At 53.6% G+C, this 15,080-nt stretch overlaps 1 protein-coding gene across 8 annotated transcripts in view; it reads left to right on the top strand.

Annotated features, from left to right (window-relative positions):
* The window catches only part of LOC105469659 (pyruvate carboxylase), a 110,392-nt gene that overhangs the window by 70,735 nt on the left and 24,577 nt on the right, over positions 1-15,080 (top strand). Inside the window, exons 1-2 of one of the 8 annotated variants that reach the window (XM_011720996.3) lie at positions 7,164-7,232; positions 8,079-8,281. The exons of 6 other annotated variants lie outside the window; for them this stretch is intronic. The gene's annotated coding sequence lies outside the window, so the exon portion shown is untranslated. Of the gene's footprint in view, positions 1-7,128; positions 7,233-8,078; positions 8,282-15,080 lie in introns of those variants that run through there. One more of the 8 variants, XM_011720995.3, reaches the window with a different exon arrangement.

The raw sequence follows: 15,080 nt of genomic DNA on the forward strand, positions 1-15,080 counted from the left end.
TGGCTGGGGCTGGAGCTTTGCATCTTGGGAAAGGCGCTGTGGCACAGTGGTCAAAGGCGGGACCCTAGGTTCTGAAGCCAGGGGTGTGCACTGTGGCACCAACACATCTTAGCAGCGTGCCTTCCTGCCTTCGTCTCGGGAGCGGGCTGGGATGACTCCCAGGTTTCTGCAGCTCAGAACTCTTTACACAGGAGACTCAGTGTCTAGCTGTCTGTCCTTTCCAGCCGGATACGCTTCAGGTTCAAAGCTGAGTCACTGTTTCTACCCACACTGGCTTCACATTCTTTAATTCAGTGTTGCCATCGTTCACCTTAAAACCCAGGGTCACCCTTCCTTGCTGCCTCTCTGCCTCCTGTCTAATGGGTGCTGTTGATGCCACCTCCTAAGTATTTCCTGTCACAGTCCCCTCTTCCTTCCTACTCCCACCACCCTGGTTCAGGTCCTCATTGTCTCTTGCCCACATCAGAACGTCTTCCTAGCGTCTAGTAGAACGTCTTCTACTTCTCGTCTTCTCAAATCCAGCTTCCCCAGAGCTGCCAGATTGGTCCCCTCAGTTGCAAATCCGTCTCCCTGCTGCCTGGTATTTCCATAGCATCCCAACATTGAGGACACCGCCCAAGCTGCTGGTGGGGCTCACTAGCTCTGGACTGAGTCTTGGGCGCCGCCCTTGGGCTCCTCTCCCTGCATGCACTCCCTGCCTCAGCGGGACACACCAGGCTGTTTGCTTCCTGCCTTATCTGCCTTTGCTCCAGCCGCCCCAGCACCTGGACCTCCTCCCCTCCTCCGCCTGCCGCCCTCCCTCCCCTCTTTTCCCTCTGGAGTCTTTCCTTCAGGCTGTCCTGCTAACTGCCCGGCTCTCCACACAGGCATGGTTCGCCTTATCACCTTTCACTTCTCATCTCTGCTGCCTCTCAGTCAGCCTGCCCCAGCCAGCTGATCACAGTCCCAAATAGCGACATGCTCTGAAAACCAGTGCCGTGGCCTGCATCAGGATGAGTGGATGAGAGAAGGGGGTATTTTTTTTTTACCATCATTGCACTTCTCCAGCCCCTGGCATTAGGGTATTAGATTCCTACAGCTGCCATCACAGAGTGCCAAAAGCTGGGTGAAAACAACGGAGACTTGTTGTCTCATATCTGGAGGCCAAGAGCCCCAAATCAAGGTGTGAGCAGGGCTGTGCTCTCTCGGATGGCAGGGTCCTGCCTGGCCACTGCCAGCTTCTGGTGTTTGTCGGCAGTCCTTGGCCTTCCCTGGCTTGTAGATGCCTCACTCCAGTCACGTGGCCATCATCTCCTGTGTCTTCACATTTTCCTTCTGTGTGTGTCTGTGTCCAAATTTCCCCCTTTTTATAAGGACACCAAGCATATTGGATTAAGGCCACCCTAATGACTTTATTTTCACTTGATTACCCTGGTAAAGAACCCTATTTCCAAATAAGGTCACGTCACTTTTTTTTTTTTTTAAGACAGAGACTCACTGTTGCCCAGGCTGGAATACAATAGCGCTATTTTGGCTCACTGCAATCTCTGCCTCCCGGGTTCAAGCAATTCTCCTGCCTCAGCTTCCCAAGTAGCTGGGATTATAGGCACCCACCACTACACCTGGTTAATTTTTTGTAATTTTTGGTAGAGATGGGTTTCACCATGTTGGCCAGGCTAGTCTTGAACTCCTGACCTCAGGTGATCAGCCCACCTCGGCCTCCCAAAGTGCTGGGATTACAGGCGTGAGCCACTGCGCCCGGTCCAAATAAGGTCACATTCTGACTTAGGTGCTAAGCGTTAGGACTTCAATGTATCTTTTTTGGTGGGGGACACAATTCGACCTCTGAGGCCAGGTGACACCCGCTTGTCCTGAGCTTGACAGGTCCCGAAGTCCCCGAGGCCTCCAGGAGGCCCTCTCTAATCTGGCCAGCATTCGTGTTCTGTCATCTTGGAACGAGGGGGATTGAGTGGGGAGCAGGTCCTGTGTAGCTCTCCAGCGGGGTGAGGTGGCCTGAAGAGGGTCAGGAAACGTCCTGGGCCACCTGCAAGTGTCTGCTGGGTCCTGGCATCTTCCTCCCTGCAAAGATTGTCCAGTCCTGTTTAGAATTGAGTCTTTGGTGCCCCTAGCCTCTGTCACCCCTCTCAGCCCTGAAACTCAGCTTCCCTGGTTCCCATTCCCAGGCTGCGTCTTGAGTGCTTTTGGGCTGCAGTGACAAAATACCACAGGCTGGGTGGCTTTTAAACAACAGACATTCATTTATCACAGTTATGGAAGCTGGAAGTCCATGATCAAGGTTTCCTCATATAGCTGTGGGGGGCACAGACGTGCTCTGCAGCGGTCTGGGAGGTGCTTTTTGCTGACCTTGTCCTTCGGACCTTCTCTCTGTCCTGTCAACAGCACTCTGGGCTCTAATCGATATGTATGGACACTTGTGTGTCCCACTAGCATGTGTGTACTGTTCCCAGGAGGGGCCAAGCCTTACTAATCTTTGTCTAAATGCTCCATAATATTTCTAGGTAAATATTTTTTAAAACTAATTAATTATTTTTTGAGACAGGGTCTTGCTCTGTTGCACAGGCTGGAGTGCACTGGCACCATCATGGCTCACTGCATCCTCAACTTTCTGGGTTCTTTTGTATTTTTTTTAGTAGAGACGGAGTTTCACCAGGTTAGCCAGGATGGTCTTGATCTCCTGACCTCGTGATCCGCCTGTCTCGGCCTCCCAAAGTGCTGGGATTACAAGCGTGAGCCACGTGCCAGGCCACACCCAGCTAATTAAAAAAAAAATTTTTTTTTAAATAGTTTGCAGAGACAGGATCTCAATATATTGCCCAAGCTGGTCTTCAACTCCTGGACTCAAGTGATACCCCCGCCTTGGCCTCTCAGAATGCTGAGATTATAGGCATGAGCCACCACGCCTCATGGTGAATCTTAGCAGCCTCATGCCACACTGCAACCTCATCGTAACCTGAAGTATTTGTTCACTGATCCATTCCCGCAAACTTTTATTTAATTCTGGTCTTAGGCACTGTGCAGAGTGCTAGGGAGATGTGGGGACAAAAGAGACCAGGGATCCTGTGCCCAGGGCCCTCACAGTGTCTATTGAGGGAGACAAGATGGGTCAACAAATCTTTGTAACATTAAATGCTCTTTGCTGAGGACACAGACATCATGGAGACCTCATGGAGAGCCCCCCTGAGCAGGACAATGGGTGGGGCACGGACAAGGACCGAGCTGAGGGAGGTGGCTGCCCGGGGAATATGGGGAAGGCATTCCTGAGGCTACTCGTACAGGATGTGGAGGAATGGGGACAAGTGACCTTCCCATGTGAGCTCTGCCCACGCCCCGTGCTGCGGGGTCGGCGGGAAGCTGGCTCCTCGTGCGCCAGGGGGCAGTGTTGGCCCTGAAATTCTCACTGCTTTCCAATGAGGCTGGAATGGAGCAGCCACCTCACCGCAGGCCCTCGGCAGGCCCTCGGGACCCCCTCACTCTGCTTTCTCTGAGGCCCCCTTTGTCCCCCAGTCCACAAGTCCCGAGACCATGGCGCCAGTCGCCTCGGTGCCACCCTTTCCCCCTCAGCTGCTCCTTTGAATAGAGGGTTGCCAGGGCGATGAGGAGCCCTGCTGGCGCTGTTCACAGCTGTTCATCGCGGCAGTGCCACTCGGAGCAACCGGTGCTCCTGGGGGCCCAGAGCCCGGCCAGCTGAGCCTCAGCGAGTGCCCGTGCTGTGTCTGTTTCTGTCTTTGGTATTGTGTCTCTCCTGTCTTCTGTGTCTGTCACATGCATTGTTTCCAGCGTCCTCCCTTCCGCCCCCCTGCCCAGAAATCTCAGCCTTAGTCTGTCCTCTCTCGGGTGCTTTGATATCGGCTGTGGCAGCCCTGAGAGCCAGGTGGAGTTGTCCTTTCATCTGTCCCTCTTGGCTGCCAGCCCTGGGCCCCATCGGACACATTTAGAGCAGAGCCGCCTGGGGAGAGCGGCCCCATCCGTCAGAGCTGCCACCGCCGCAGCCCCGAGTGCTCTGCCAAGAGCTCGTTCTTTCTGGTTCTGACCTGCTTTCACTGGCAGCTGCAGAGCCCGGCTGGGGGTGGGGGCACAGCCTGGTGCGGGTGCTGGTGCTGGGGGCAGCTGGGCCCATAGGAAGTAGATGTGTGGAGCTTTGTTGGTTCGGAGGTTCCTGGGGCCTCTTTCTGAACCACACTCCTTTCTTCTCTCCCCTCCGCTGCTCTCCAGCACACCTCTGAGGATTTGCTGAGGGACCCAGGCGCTCTGTTGGGCTTTCAGAACCAACTTGCCGGCCACCCGCCCCTGAAGCAGGGCCTGGCCTTTCCCTTCCTCTGCGGCCTCTCGCCTACTGCTGCCCTCTGAGGCTGCGGGAGACGCTGTGAGGACAGGAATATGTAGGATGAAGCGATGCGGGGCCTCAGCTGCAGCAGCTGTTAGGTGGTGCCCTGCCCTGGTCCCCAGCAAGGCTGCTCAGCACTGGGGCCACGTTGTCTGGAGCAAAACTTGGGCGATGACAGCCTGACAGCAGGATTCTGTGCTCCTTCTGGTTGCAAGAGGCATCCTGGGAGATGTAGTTCAGGTCTGAAGTAGTGGGATTTCAGGGACATTTTGATGATTTATTAGACAAATTGAAACTGCTTTGGCTTATCTGGGACATGTGACTGCCGGCATTGTTCGTCGGCTCTCGGTGGGAAACTCTGAGTGCCACTGGTGGCCCCACTGAAGGCCAGGCCAGCGACAGACAGTTTTATCAGAAGTGGGGTTTTTGGTTTTGGTATTTTGGTTTCCAAGTGCCTGTCACACTGTATTCTTGATGAACGCTGTGGCTTACTCCTTTAGTTGGGTGAAGAGTCCGTAAGCCCACTCTGTGGTCCGAGCTCCTGCTCTGGAGGGGGGCATACGAAGCAGGCTCCAGGCCGGCTCTGCTGGTGGCCTGGGTGTGTCACTTAATCCCACTGCACCTGGTTCCTTACCTGTACAGGGAGGTGATCAGGGGCTGTGAGGGTTACTGAGTGAGTCTGCGTGAAGAGCCACAGTGGCTCATGCCTGGCAAGGAGCAAGGCTCTGCTGGGGTCACTGCCCACCACTGTGCCCCCCTCCGCTGGCACCAGCCGGGCACGCAGGTAGAGCTCGGTGTGTACGTGTTGTGTGCTGTGGAAGCGGCAGCTCTTATCAGGAGCGGGGCAGGTGACAGCCAGGCCCTTGCCCTGCCTCAGCCTGCAGGTTGTCGTAGGTGCCTTCCTGACCCCCTTCTGGAAGAGGAATGCTGAGTTATTGATCTGAAGCTGAAGCTGGGAGGGAAATGGAAGCTGTGGAGTCACCCGAGAGGCAGCAGGGGAGGAAGCAGGTGCCCCACACACTACTGGCTTCACTGTGGCTCATTCTTGCTTGCAAGGAGTTATTTACACGTCCCAAGTGACAGTCAAAGCTGTCTTCTTTCCTGGTCTCTTATGCACAACCCGAGGCCAAGAAAAGGGATCTGTCAGCTGGCATTTGCAGAAAATAGCAAATGGGTCCCTGGGCTGTCAGCTCTCGGGAGAGGAAAGCAGGGTGAAGGATCTTTGGGTGATGGTGGTTGGTTTGCTCTCACTCACTCACTACTGTTTCCCCGTTTCTGAGGTCAGAAAGGGAGAGCTTTGCTTGTGTGTATCACCAGCAGCAAGCAAGACAGTGGCATCCCCTGAGGCGTGTAACTGTAACCTGAGCTGGTTGCTGGCCCTGGCAGCATCCCAGAATGCCCCTCACACCTGGGGCTCTAGCAGCCTCCCTTGAAGAGTTGCGGCTCAGCTCTAGGGAGCAGGAAATGGCTCTGTGGGTTCTGTTAGTAAAGCCCTCTGCATTTCCAGGGAAGCTTCTCCGCCAAACTTGACAACCTTGAGGACTTCTTGATTGCCATCCACCAACCAAATACCCAAAAGCAGGGCACAGCATGGGACCGCAGAGGGAGCCTGGCTCCAGCCGTTGCTGCTCCCTGCTCCCTGTGCCTGGCCATCACCTATTCTGTGCCCTGCTGTGAAGATGGCAGGAAGTGCCTGGAATAGTGCCAGCCAGAAGGGCTGCAGGCTGGTGGCACTTTCTGGGAATGTGCCATTGTGAGGTGAGAGGTTGGCATACTCCAGAGTGTCTGGGCTTGGTTTCGTACAGCCTGAGGACCGGGAGTGTCATTAATGGCAGAGGCAAGGCTTCTGGGGGCTCTCAGGAAGGTCGTCTCCCACCCTCTGCTGCCACTTCCTTGAGTCTCCATAGGTATCTCCAACTGCAGGGGTTCCTTCCTCTATACCCCAAGTGCTGTGCAGAGGCCCCTGCTCCCTTCAGCTTTGGGGAATGGTCTGGTATTGGGGAGCAGGGGGAGTCTGCCCACCCAGCTCCTCCCTTTGAACCATCCAAGACCCCTCGAACTCAGCACACCCAGAGTCAGCTTATTCCACCACAATCTTGAAGACCCTGCTTCCCGGAGAGAGGACAGTGTGAGGTGGCCATGCCCATCTTACAGTGCAGTTTCTCCCAGCCATTGCTGATTCTGGAAAGGCCTGGGTTTCAGAGCTGGGAAGGCAGTGCCATTTGATAAGGAAAAACTGGATTAACCAAGTTCTAGGAAGGGTGCAGGCACCCTGGGAATGCAGTGGTGGTTCAGTTCATCAACAGACACCCGTGTCTGTGGGGCCCCATCCGTACCTGGCATTGTGTGAGGGTCAGGGAGAGACAGGTTGGTGGCAGGGGTCTTGTGTGACCACAGCGGTGAGCTCAGCTCCAGGGCCATGCCTAGGTTCTGAGGAGCAGAGCAGCCCTCACCCTCCGTAATTCACAAGCAGCTCCTGACAGCCTTTCCCGGCCCCACGCTGCCTGCTGGCCACCATTTCCATGTCTGTCGCCTCACTCGGCAGCACATCCCAAGTCCACCACAGAAACCTGCCCTCCCCTCTCCGGCTGCCTCCTGCCTCAGACCTCCTCCCTCATCATCTTGCCGGGTCTCTGGGGGGCCGAGGGAGCAGGCTGTGGGCTGTGGATCAGCTCCTCTCTGCATGACCCGACCTCTCACCTCCCTGCAGCCGGTGGCCCATGCCAGCCTCTAGACCTCAGGTTCACTGCCTCTAGGCTCACTGGTGCCCCTTCCCCTGATAGCAGCCCAGGCCTCAAGCAGCCTCATGTTGAGAAACTTTATATTCTGGGCCAGTGGCCTCAGGCAGAAGAGCAGCTGGCCGTAGCTCCTCAGACACCCTCCTCTGTGCACTGAAGGCTGGTGCAGGGTGAGTGCTCTGGGATAGGTGCCCCCATCTCTGCAATACCTGACACTCCTAACTACTTTTGTCTGGGGTGGGTCTTCCTTTGCAGAGGAATGTTGGGGGCAGGTTTCTGCACTGGCAAAAGCATGCGGTGTCCTCGGGCCTGTGTGTTTGCTCCGAGTGTGTGTGGGCATCGCACCCGCTGGCTCCCCTATTCAGTGAACTCTGCTAAGCATTGGGTGTGTGGTCAGCCTGGCTTGGTGGGTGGGCTCCCCGTGCTGCCTTCAGACCAGGACGGCCTGGCACAGGTGCCTGTGGGGAGGTCAGCATGGAGCTGCGTCGTGGTGCGAGTGGGAGGGCGCGAGTGTGTGGGCCTTCCAGCTGTGTGGGGCCGGGCGCTTCCTCCCTGGCCCTCCGTTCATCTGGGAGGGGAGGGAGTTGGGAAGATAGTGACAGCAGCTGAAGTTTATCACCCAGGCATGGCGCTTCGTTCGGCTGCACTGTCTCAGTCGACACCCAGGATGACCTGCTTAGGGTGGGGCGGCTGAACCCCGTTTTATGGATACGAAAGCTGCGGCCTCAGAGGTGCCCAGACCATGGAGTGGGGGAGCCCCCAGCCAGTGGACTGCGGGCCTGCCCTGGGCTGTGCCCCACAGGAGGCTGCTCTCTGCTCCACTTTTCCCTGCTCTGACTTCAGCCAGAGAGCCCTGACCTTTTCCCTTCCATAAACATCTGCCTGGCACGCTGCCACCCGAAGAGCTCCCGTACCCGGGGACAGTCCTCTTGGCCTCAAGTCTAGGCCTGCTTTTGCTTCCCTCTGAGGGACACAAGGACTCACAGAGGCATTTCTGTGTCCCCCACTGCCCACAGCCTCCGGCTCTTGGTGGAGTGGGACTGCTAAGGAATCCTTTACCCACCACGGAAAAATGAGGATCCAATGCAAGAATGTGCGTGAGAGGGGCCGCCGAGGCGGCCGGTGATGTGTCAGCACTCCATCATTTTCCTGCCTGAGCTCAAGAGACACTTGGTGGCCACGCTGTGAGGCAGGGTGCAGCCTTCCAAAGGCTCTGGAGGTGACCGGCCTTTGGCATATCTTCTGAGGAAATCTCTTTCTTTGCCTGGAAAAGGCAGTGGGGAGCGAGTGTGGTGGGGAGAGGGGAGGAGAGCAATAAAAATGACCTGTTTACCCACAAACCATGGGTGAGTGCCCCTGTGGCTGCAGGGTAAACCCACCCAGGTGGGAGCAAAGAACTGGGGCCCCCCAGAAAAAGCTTGAAACTGCCCTGGAGGTTTGAGAATCTCAGTGCCAGTGGGCTGCTGCCAGCTGTGAGGCTGCTCACCTATAGGCAGGCCAGCAGGTGAGGAGGGAGAGGGTGCTAGGCTCCCAGGAGACACATTGCCAAGTCCTCCCACCCGAAGAGTTGGTGTAGCGGGAGCTCCCTTTGCCTTTTCCTGCGGAGCTCTTCCTGTCCCTTCTGTATATTTCTTTTTTTTTTCTAATTATAAATAATGCATCCCCAATGGAGAAAATATGGAAATTTTCCATATGGAAATATAGAAAAGCATAAAGAAGGAGGAAAACACAACTCTACAGCAATCCCATAACACGTGGGAGTGAGGAGGGTGGCATGCGAACAGTCCTACAGTTGTTGCCATTGCTTTAAAAAAACTTCATGAGATCATGTTGTTTACCATTAAATCTTCTTGGCTTCACATTACATCACAGGCATTTCCCATGTCATCAAAACCTGTGCAAACACGTTATTGTTAATGGTTACATAATGTCTGTGGGAGCCAGGGTGTGAAATCTTTAAATCGCTTCTCATGATTTGCTGTTGTAAATAATGCTGTTTTGAACATCTTTCTGTGTATATCTTCGTTGCCATTTTGGAATATTTCCTGGGGTTGGATTTCTGGAATAGTAATGACTGGGCCCAGGGGCATAAATATCTTTTTTTTTTTTTTTTTGAGATGGAGTCTTGCTCTGTCACCCAGGCTGGAGTGCAGTGGCACAGTCGTGGCTCACTGCAAGCTTCACCTCCCGGATTCACGCCATTCTCCTGCCTCAGCCTCCTGAGTAGCTGGGACTACAGGCACCCACCACCACAGCCGGCTAACTTTTTTGTATTTTTTAGTAGAGATGGGGTTTCACCGTGTTAGCCAGAATGGTCTTGATCTCCTGACCTCGTGATCCACCCCTTAGTCTCCCAAAGTGTTGGCATTACAGGCGTGAGCTACCGCGCCCGGCTTTTTTTTTTTTTTTTTTTTGAGATGGAGTCTCGCTCTGTCACCCAGGCTGGAATGCAATGGCATGATCTCGGCTCACTGCAACCTCCGCCTCCCAGGCTTAGGCAACTCTCCTGCCTCAGCCTCCCAAGTAGCTGGGACTACAGGTGCCCACTACCATGCCAGGCTAATTTTTGTACTTTTAGTAGAGACAGGGTTTCAGCATGTTGGCCGGGGTGGTTTTGAACTTCTGACATCAAATGATCTGCCTGTCTCAGCCCTACAAAGTGCTGGGATTATAGGCGTGAGCCACTTTGCCTGGCTGGGCATAAATGTCTTAAAGGCTGTTGATAAGTTTTGCAAAGAGCTTCCCAGAGAAGCTGCCCTGATGCTCGGCAGTGCCTGTGGGCCGCCTCCTGAAGGCCTTCCCAGCGCTCAGCACTGCATTTCAAATTTCCCAGGCTTTGTAGAGGGAGTGGCACCTCATTGCTGTATTCTGAATCTCTTGCTTTCTCATGGGTTCAGGAGCCACTTGTGTTTGCTGTTTTGTTGCTGTGCTTGTCCCAAAGGCTCCCCTCGCCTCTTCCTGCCTTTGCCCTGTGTGGTAACTTGAGCTCTTTTGACACGGCCTTTCCCAGCGCTGAGCAGAGTACACATTTGGTGCCCAGGAGGAGGGTGAGATTTACACCCCACGCCTGCTCTCTGATGCCAGTGCCGCCTGCTTCCAGCTGGGAAAGACCTGTCCTCCTCGTGGGCGGCATCTGATAACCCACCTGGAGCAGGGCTTAGAGGATTGTAGATCTGCCTTTGGGAGATAGCAGGGTGATAACGTCTGACGTCCATCCTGCTCTGAGCAGAGTGTGTCTCCACACCTGAGTTCCTCACTGGTGCTTCCAGCACCTCTTGAGCAGCAGGTGCTGGGCCATGCACTCCCTAAGGTTATCTCCTCCAGCAGTATTAGCGGTGGGTTTGGTTTTTTTCACTTGTCAATTTGAAATGATTTCAGACTTCCAGTAAATTTGCAAGAGTAAGACAAAGAATTCTCATACCCCTGACCCCAGTTCCCCCAATACTAGCATTTGCTTCATTGTTCTCGTTTTTTCCCTGAACCACGTGAGTGGGTGTAAATTGCAGGCGTGGTGCTCCTGGACCCTTGAGTTCCTCAGTGTTTTTCCCTAAGAATGAGGATGTTCTCTAACATAACCACAGTCCAGTGATCAAGATCAGGAAATTGACATCAACGCAATCCTCTTTCACTTGCAGACCTTATTGTATTGTTGTCCCCTGATGTCCTTTTAGCAACAGAAACCCAGATCCAATCCAGGATTGTGTGTGGCTCTCACCATTGTTGCTGTGGTCTCCTTTCATCTGAAACCGTTGTGTCTTTGTCTCTCACGACCTTTGACATGTTTGAAGAGTCCAAGCCAGTTATTCTGTGGAATTTCCCTGAATTTGAGTTTGCCCCTTGCTTTCTCGTGATTAAATTCGGGCTGTGCACGGTGGCAGGAGCCCCATCAGGAGGTGCGTGGTGTCTCTTCGGTGCTAGTGAGGTTAATCTTCATCTCTCGACCACCGTGGTGTCCGCCAGGTTTCTCCACTGTGCAATTAATAAGGACACGGTATATTTTAGAAAGAGGAGCCCAGAGCCCAGCAAGGTTACTCTACCCACGTTCACCATAACCGGGTGTGACCTGGGTGCCTCCTGGTCACCGCAGTGGCCCCTTCTCAGCCCCCATCTTACCCTGCCTCTGGGAGTCATGCTCCGCCCAGCTCGTACCCCATCCTCCTGGAGCTGCTTGCTTCTGCCCAGCGACCTGTGCGTCCCTCTCCTCCAGGCATCCCCCCTGGGTTCCTTCTTGGCTCTTCGACCAGACTCTCAACTCCAGTGGGCCCGAAGGCACAGGCCTGACCCACTTCTCCCAGGTTGTTCGCTCCCTGGCTTCAGACACCACCGCGCCTGTGATACCGCCCAGGGTCTTGGCCCTGCTCTTCCCCCTCTGTGAGCTTGCCTCACTCCCAGCCCCGCCTGTTCTGTCTTGCCCTTCTTATAGCCGGAAAAGTCATCTCCACGCACCCATGCAGGGCAGGATTTCTTCCTCTACCTTGCTTTCTATGGTGGGTCTCTCGACAAATCTTGTCTGTCATACCCCAGACATTTCCCCAGCCCCGCCCATGGCTTCCCCCTGTCAGAGGCTCCGTGTCTCTCAGCTCAGGCTCCGAATTGCCCCAGACATGTGTCATCTGCCAGCCCCCGCTGCTCGCCAGTCCAGAGAGAGCCTTTCCACTGTGCATTGATCACGTCCCTCCTGTCCTGTCCGTGACTCAAAGGAGGCCTTGACCATTGGGCCCTGTCCATGGCTGCAGCCCCACCTCAGGCCACGGGCTCACACTTCCCTCTCTCGGGACAGCACCAAGCCTGTTCTTCCTGAGAACTTCGCAGTTGCTATCCCTTCTTCCTGGAGCTTTCTCTGCGGATCTGTGCATGGCCAACTTCTTCTCCCCATCCAGGTCCCAGCTTCTGTGTCCCCGCCTCCGAGAGGCCTTTTCTAATATCCAGCCCCCAAACCCCTGCACCCGCCCCAGATAATTCGCGAAATGTCACCTGTTTCTTATCTTCCAGGCTCTTGTGATCTGAAATGTTCTTATTTGTGTCTTGTTTTTCTTTGCTTTGCTCCTTTCACTGCCATTTATATTCCATGAGCAGAACCCTTCACTGTTGTGTTCTCGACTCCTGAGGCCTAGACTGTGCCTGGCATAGGGTCTGTCCCCATTGGGGTTTTCTGTTTCTCTCCCCTGGCTGTGGGTCTTTCCTCCTCCTCCTCTTCTCTTTCTTCTACTTACTTCCTTATTTCTTCTCTTTTTTTTCTTCTGTCTTTATTTCCCTTTTTCCATGTTGTTCACTATAATATGGCACTAAGGTTTTTGCAAGGTTTTTTTTTTTTTTGAGACGGAGTCTCACTCTGTCGCCCAGGCTGGAGTGCAGTGACCTGATCTCGGCTCACTGCAAGCTCCGCCTCCCAGGTTCACACCATTCTCCTGCCTAAGTCTCCCAAGTAGCTGGGACTAGAGGCACCCGCCACCACGCCTAGCTAATTTATTTATTTATTTATTTATTTTTTTTTGAGACGGAGTCTCGCTCTGTCGCCCAGGCTGGAGTGCAGTGGCCAGATCTCAGCTCACTGCAAGCTCCGCCTCCCGGGTTCACGCCATTCTCCTGCCTCAGCCTCCCCAGTAGCTGGGACTATAGGCGCCCGCCACCTCGCCCGGCTAGTTGTTTGTCTTTTTTTAGTAGAGACGGGGTTTCACCATGTTAGCTAGGATGGTCTTGATCTTGTGACCTCGTGATCCACCCGTCTCGGCCTCCCAAAGTGCTGGGATTACAGGCGTGAGCCACCGCATCTGGCCGGTTTTTGCAATATTTGTTTCATTTCTTGAGTACGTTTTTGTGTTCCTTATTTAAAACAAAATGGCTAAGTGTTTTAAACTTTTTCTAAGAAATGAATCAGATGGGCTGGGTGTGGTGGCTCACGCCTGTAATCCTAGCACTTTGTGAGGCTGAGGCAGGTGGACCACTTGAGGTCAGGAGTTCAAGACCAGCCTGGCCAACATGGTGAAACCCCATCTTTATTAAAAATACAGCCAGGCGTGGTGGCTCACACCTGTATCCCAGCACTTTGGGAGGCCACAGCAGATGGATCACCTGAGGTCAGGAGTTCGAGACCAGCCTGGCCAACATGGTGAAACCCCATCTCTACTAAAAATACAAAAATTAGCTGGGTGTGGTGGCAGGTGCCTGTAATTCCAGCTACTCGGGAGGCTGAGGCAGGAGAATCACTTGAACCCAGGAGGCGGAGGTTGCAGTTAGCCAAGATCACGCCATTGTACTCCAACCTGTTGGCACAGCAAGACTCTATCTCAAGAAAAAAAAAAAGAGAAAAGAAAAGAAACAAAACAAAAGCAAAATTAGCTGGGCATGGTGGTGCACGCCTCTAATCCCAGCTAGTTGGGAGGCTGAGGCAGGAGAATTGCCTGAACCCGGGAGGCGGAGGTTGCAGTGAGTGGAGATCATGCCATTGCACTCCAGCCTGGGCAACAAGAGCGAGACTCTGTCTCAAAAAAAAGAAATGAATCAGATGGTTAGATGAGGCCCAGATGCAGGGGTGAAAAGAAAAGAAATGAATCAGATGGTTGATGAGGCCCAAATGTAGGGGTGAAAAGACTGCATCTGGTTTGGCTTGGGCTCTGCGCTGGGCAGCTGTCTTTTTAGTCTCCACTGCACCTTGGTTTCCTTCATTTTACAAATGAAGCACTGGCCAACCTCTGAAGCCTCTCTGCATTCAGGGATATAAGTTGTCATCAGTTGATTTAAATATGTGTATGTATATATATATATATATATTTTTTTTTTTTTTTTAAGATGGAGTCTTGCTCTGTCACCCAGACTGGTACAGTGGTGCAATCTTGGCTCACTGCAACCTCCAACTCCCAGGGTCAAGTGATTCTCCTGCCTCACCCACCCAAGTAGCTGGGATTACAGGCGTGTGCCACCACGCCTGGCTAAATTTTGTATTTTCTGTAGAGACAGGGTTCGCCATGTTGCCCAGATGGGTTTCAAACTCTTAAGCTCAAACAAACCTGCCTTGGCTTCCCAAAGTGCTGCTGGGTTTACAGGTGTGAGCCACCGTGCCCAACCTGAAGTATTATACTTTTTTTTGTTTGAGAAAGAGTCTTGATGTCACCCAGGCTGGAGGGCAGTGGTGCAATCTCAGCTCATTGCAACCTCTGTCTTCTAGGTTCAAGCGATTCTCGTGCCTCAGCCTCCCGAGTAGCTAGAATTACAGGCATGTGCCACCATGCCTGGCTAATTTTTGTATTTTTAGTAGAGACAGGGTTTCACCATGTTGGCCAGGCTGGTCTTGAACTCCTGACTTCAGGTGCTCCTCCCACTTCGGCCTCCCAAAGTGCTGGGATTACAGGCGTGAGCCACCACACCTGACCTGATACTTTTTTTTTTTTTTGAGACGGAGTCTCGCTCTGTCACCCAGGCTGGAGTGCAGTGGTGCGATCTCACCTCACTGCAAGCTCTGCCTCCTTGGTTCACACCATTCTTCTGCCTCAGCCTCCCGAGTAGCTGGGACTACAGGCGCCGGCCACCATGACTGGCTAATTTGTTTTTTTTTTTTTTGTTTTCTTTTGTTTTGTTTTAGTAGAGATGGGGTTTCACTGTGTTAGCCAGGATGGGCCGACCTGATACTTTTAAAAGTTATAGTGCATTTGGGCCGGGCACGGTGGCTCAAGCCTGTAATCCCAGCACTTTGGGAGGCCGAGACGGGCGGATCACGAGGTCAGGAGATTGAGACCATCCTGGCTAACACGGTGAAACCCCGTCTCTAATAAAAAATACAAAAAAAAAAAACTAGCCGGGCGAGGTGGCGGGTGCCTGTAGTCCCAGCTAGTCGGGAGGCTGAGGCAGGAGAATGGCGTGAACCCGGGAGGCGGAGCTTGCAGTGAGCCGAGATCTGGCCATTGCACTCCAGCCTGGGTGACACAGCAAGACTCCGTCTCAAAAAAAAAAAAAAAAAAAGTTATAGTGCATTTTATGCTGGGCACGGTGGCTCACACCTGTAGTCTTAACTACAATGCACT

The sequence above is a fragment of the Macaca nemestrina genome, chromosome 12 (assembly GCF_043159975.1).
Source record: "Macaca nemestrina isolate mMacNem1 chromosome 12, mMacNem.hap1, whole genome shotgun sequence".
Classification (NCBI taxonomy): Eukaryota; Metazoa; Chordata; class Mammalia; order Primates; family Cercopithecidae; genus Macaca; species Macaca nemestrina.